A 6,000-nucleotide genomic window follows, 5' to 3' on the forward strand; every position below is an offset into this window, starting at 1 on the left:
TGCTTATGCTCTTTGAGCCCTCCTGCTTCGCTCTCTCCTGTGTCATGATCACAGCTGAGTGCAAGAGTGACCCGTGTGTGAGTAACAGAGCACATGTTTCTAAGAACCCCGGTTTGACAACACCCCTTCCCATCTTTCATAAGCACCTTGAAAGTATACCTGTACAGAGAGAACCCGCGGCTAGAGTCCTAGGCGCTTGCTGATGGGATATGCTTCTGTTCTTGCATCTGCTAGTAGGGCATCCGCAATGGTGGGCCATAGAAGGGATTACCTGTCTACAAGCGCCTAGGACTTAGTGACAGGAGGTTTTCGTTCAGGCACATTTTCAAAGTGCCCAACAAAGACGAGTAGGTGGTACTGAGGGTATTGCCGAACGGGAGGATTCTTAGAAGAATCTTTTGCCGATTCATTCACACATGTGTCAACGTCGTGCCCCACTGTGATCATGCCACAGGTGAGCACGAAAAAGGAGGGCTGAAAAACCATAGGCACCCTTTGCTTCTTCAGATTGCGTTCAGATTTTTTTGAATGGTTTTGAACAGTCCCTAGTGGTTCATCCTCGTTCACCAGAGCAAAATTATGGTCCCTCTGCACTCAAAAGGGGCGGATTCACCTTCTGTGAAGTTACTAACCCAAGATGTCCTTAACCGACGATCCTATCGTCCGAGGGGTATCAGCAGCGTCAAAGGTTTGATGTTATCCTACAGATGGTAAAACAGTTGTTTATTGAAGCACAACCGGTTTCTCGGGCTAAAGCCACATCGTCATGTGCAACAAAGTTGAAAGGTCACAGGCATATCCATCGATCTTAGTCAAAATTTACAATTCACTGAATATTGTAAACACTATGGGGAAGGGAAAGTGACGGAGAAGCGCTCCATTCATGTAGGAGGAATTGTTAATGGGCGAAGGTGCAGTTACAGAGCCATATACACTCCTGGAAATGGAAAAAAGAACACATTGACACCGGTGTGTCAGACCCACCATACTTGCTCCGGACACTGCGAGAGGGCTGTACAAGCAATGATCACACGCACGGCACAGCGGACACACCAGGAACCGCGGTGTTGGCCGTCGAATGGCGCTAGCTGCGCAGCATTTGTGCACCGCCGCCGTCAGTGTCAGCCAGTTTGCTGTGGCATACGGAGCTCCATCGCAGTCTTTAGCACTGGTAGCATGCCGCGACAGCGTGGACGTGAACCGTATGTGCAGTTGACGGACTTTGAGCGAGGGCGTATAGTGGGCATGCGGGAGGCCGGGTGGACGTACCGCCGAATTGCTCAACACGTGGGGCGTGAGGTCTCCACAGTACATCGATGTTGTCGCCAGTGGTCGGCGGAAGGTGCACGTGCCCGTCGACCTGGGACCGGACCGCAGCGACGCACGGATGCACGCCAAGACCGTAGGATCCTACGCAGTGCCGTAGGGGACCGCACCGCCACTTCCCAGCAAATTAGGGACACTGTTGCTCCTGGGGTATCGGCGAGGACCATTCGCAACCGTCTCCATGAAGCTGGGCTACGGTCCCGCACACCGTTAGGCTGTCTTCCGCTCACGCCCCAACATCGTGCAGCCCGCCTCCAGTGGTGTCGCGACAGGCGTGAATGGAGGGACGAATGGAGACGTGTCGTCTTCAGCGATGAGAGTCGCTTCTGCCTTGGTGCCAATGATGGTCGTATGCGTGTTTGGCGCCGTGCAGGTGAGCGCCACAATCAGGACTGCATACGACCGAGGCACACAGGGCCAACACCCGGCATCATGGTGTGGGGAGCGATCTCCTACACTGGCCGTACACCACTGGTGATCGTCGAGGGGACACTGAATAGTGCACGGTACATCCAAACCGTCATCGAACCCATCGTTCTACCATTCCTAGACCGGCAAGGGAACTTGCTGTTCCAACAGGACAATGCACGTCCGCATGTATCCCGTGCCACCCAACGTGCTCTAGAAGGTGTAAGTCAACTACCCTGGCCAGCAAGATCTCCGGATCTGTCCCCCATTGAGCATGTTTGGGACTGGATGAAGCGTCGTCTCACGCGGTCTGCACGTCCAGCACGAACGCTGGTCCAACTGAGGCGCCAGGTGGAAATGGCATGGCAAGCCGTTCCACAGGACTACATCCAGCATCTCTACGATCGTCTCCATGGGAGAATAGCAGCCTGCATTGCTGCGAAAGGTGGATATACACTGTACTAGTGCCGACATTGTGCATGCTCTGTTGCCTGTGTCTATGTGCCTGTGGTTCTGTCAGTGTGATCATGTGATGTATCTGACCCCAGGAATGTGTCAATAAAGTTTCCCCTTCCTGGGACAATGAATTCACGGTGTTCTTACTTCAATTTCCAGGAGTGTAAAATAGGTTTTGGTGTCAAAGGCTGTCAACAACGTGCTTCTCTTGCTCATCACAGTTTTGTCGTTTTTGACCCCGAAATCTGTAGGAATCAACGACTCAAGGGAAAGAGTGGTTTCATTGACACCCTTAATGCCGCCCCCTAAGACCATTTCGAGACGACTCTAAGCGTTGGTGTGTCTCAAATGTTTTGTTGGCCATTCGTAACAAAACCGCGTGATCTGAATGATCATGGTCACGGCTATGACCCTCATGGCAGAGGCGTTAAAACAAGAGACGAAATGTTGGTAACAAGGCGTGGGACGACCTTCCCATCACGTGTCCCACCTAAGACAGCGCTTGGCAGAACGGTGCTGAAATTTCGTGCCACTGTGATATCATTCACCCGTCTTGCACCTTACATGAACTTCTGAGCTACGGTCTCTTTTCGTATGTGTCGAGACCTAACCGTTTATAATGTCGCCGATCGCGAGGGTGACTTTGCAGGGCACCACGTTTTTCCGCAATTACAGAGGAAAGATGTAGACACCTTTGAGCCAAATTTCAAACTTATGCGTTGCAATGGGAGATAGTTAGGGGCTTTCGAAAATTCGATCCTTTGATTATATTGCGCAGTGAAGTTTTTGCTTAATTTTAGTTCGATAACAAAAGAGATTGCGCCATCTATACTGGGATACCGCGTAAATGACTTAGTGCATATCAAAATGTGCTATAACAAGACACCAACGAAAGAAGAGGAGTATGAATATTCACCGGGATACTGGACTGTGGAGAAGTGCACCAGGTATGTTGCATACTTTAAATGGTTGACATTTTAAGGAAGACAAGTAGTGTTACGAGATGATCGAAGCTCCGAAAAAGCTGTAGTTATAGGAGGAATCCTAGAATATTCAACTCCTAATATATTACTACTCTCTGAAAGAAAATCGATCTATGAGCAAAAGATTCCTCGTGACTGCAGTTCCTGCGTCCAGCATAAAGGCTATGTTCACGCAGTCCACTGCCAGGACGGCTTGTTTGGTGAGACTCCACAGCCGATAGCGAGATATATACGATCGTTGCTGACATTAACATTTCGCACTATTTGCTGCATCTTTGTTATAACTTGAGTCGTGTAGGAGATGTTGAACGGAGTAGATTGCGTTTGACCATCGCTGACAGTAGACAGATTTTGTTTGACAGACTAATATTCTTGACACTCACTAGCTTCAGATTTCGACTTCGACTGGGCGTGCTCTCGGGCAATATTTCTCCTAGATAACTACAGCATAGTGTTACCAAGAGTATCTGCCTTCCCAATACGAGAAATTATATTTTTATTCCAAGTAATTACATTTGTTTTCGATTATGCATTAACCCATGAAAGCACACATTCAACTCATGATCTATGTGTAAAAGTAAAGCAGTGAAACGGCAGTGAGATGTGAGTCCACCACCAGCAATAGAAGGTGATACTTTGACAATACCAGCCACTCTCGCTGGCGAAAAGTCAGAAAAATCACGAGCTGAACGTCGGCAAAGAACCTCAGACAGAAGTCAACAGGCAGTTTGTCAACAAGTGACCACGAAAGCCTTAGCAATTTTGAACTGAAATAACCCTAGTTAGCGTAAGTAGCAATCTGAAACTATTTTCCGACGATGCTGTAGTGTGCGTGACAGAGATTTACTTTAGTGGCTATAGAGAGATACATGTCGACTTAGAATTTCTTTTAGGTATGGTGAATGGAAGCTTGGCCTTAATGTGGAGAAACGTAAATTAATATAGAGAAGTAGGGGAAAAAATCATAATATTCGAATGCAGTATTAGTGGTGTGCTATTTGACGTAGTGACGTAGCTTGAATGTCTTGATGTACCGTTGCAAAGTACGTACGGTACTTGTAGTGTTTACTGGCAGAACTCGACGAAACCGTAGCTCGCCTATAAAGGTGACCGTGTGCAGAACACTTGTGCGATCAATTCTCAAGTACTGGGAGAGTATTTGGGATCCCCACCAGGTCGGATTACAGAAGGACATGGAAACAATTCGGAGGGGTGCTGCTATATTTATTACCGGTAGGTTCAGTCAAGGTGCAAGTTTCACGGAAAAGTTAGGTAAACTCAGTTGGGAATTCCTGGAGGTAAGATAGCGTTCTTTTCACGAAACATTATTGAAAAAGTTCAGAGATAGGTCCTGCTGCCACAACATCGATTTCTACCACTAGGCCTATTAACTGATTATCCTGAGGACAGCACAGTCACACACTAGACTTCACATATAAAGAGGACATGAGCCTTACTCAGCTAGAATTAAATTTCCTTATTCCGGTTGAAAGTGGAGAAGGTCGTCTGAACTTCATGGTTTATTACTTGGTCGTGGTATTCTCTGCGAAACAGTTAATCGAACAGAGAATTTCTTGCAGCAAAGTCGAACACGGTTGTGCTGCATAACTGACAACTGGAGCGTTTGAGTCGACTGCACATTGAATGTCAATGATCAGCTGAACTAAGTGAACTGAGACATAATCGCGTATACAAACAGGATTCCAATACTGTAAAATGATTTTTTATTTCAGTCTCTGATAACAATATGAATTCTTTAGACGATCACCGGTTTCCGTCTGTAATGACCATCCTCAGATCTTTTTCACACCATGTCCTAAAGTGATACGGCCATTATGCCATTATGGCCGTATCACTTTAGGACATGGTGTAAAAAAGATCTGAAGATGGTCATTACAGACTAAAAGCGGTCATCATCTAATGAATTCATATTGTCATCAGAGACTGAAATAAAAAAGCATTTTGCCGACCGCGTTGGCCACGCGGTTCTAGGCGCTGCACTCCGGAACTGCGTGACTGCTACGGTCGCAGGTTCGAGTCCTGCCTCGGGCATGGATGTGTGTGATGTCCTTAGGTTAGTTAGGTTTAAGTAGTTCTAAGTTCTAGGGGACTGATGACCTCAGATGTTAAGTCCCATAGTGCTCAGAGCCATTTGAACCAAAAAAGCATTTTAAGTGAACTGAACTACACTATATCATCAGAAAAATTCGCAGGAACAACGGACGTAACCTTTCAACAAGCAGATTTCCAACTGCATGTTTTGCATCGAAACTGTCAATTTTGTCATTTTAATTACAATGAAATGAACACTCTTAGCTGCTTACAGGTGTTGACAGACGTCAACGGAGACAGATGAAAATGCGTGCCCCGTCCGGGACTCGAACCCGGGATCTCCTGCTTACATGGAAGACGCTCTAGCCATCTTTTTTTTACCTTTTTTCCTTTATTAAAACAACCATATATGTACATAAACACAAAAACAAAATATTGAAGTGCTGTAACTGATTCAACACAAATTCTATCCTACAATAGACTGAAGAACACATTTCAATATAGTGCCATTTGTAAGCTTACAAAATAGAACATAAATTGTAAACTGACAATAGCCTCTTCAGTCCAGACAGAGACATAGATCCGGTTCGCAAACATATATATAATTGATTGTCTTAACTGGAATGACAGTTCTGTCATTTGATTCATAACCTTCCAAACTCTAAGTCATTTGGAGCACACAAACGGTTAACAAGAGATGCACAGGAACATAATTTAATGAAAACGTCATAATGAAGTTAATAACACCATCGAAAAGTCGGGAGTAGTCCTAGGA

Source organism: Schistocerca piceifrons, chromosome 6 (assembly GCF_021461385.2).
Source record: "Schistocerca piceifrons isolate TAMUIC-IGC-003096 chromosome 6, iqSchPice1.1, whole genome shotgun sequence".
Taxonomy (NCBI): domain Eukaryota; kingdom Metazoa; phylum Arthropoda; class Insecta; order Orthoptera; family Acrididae; genus Schistocerca; species Schistocerca piceifrons.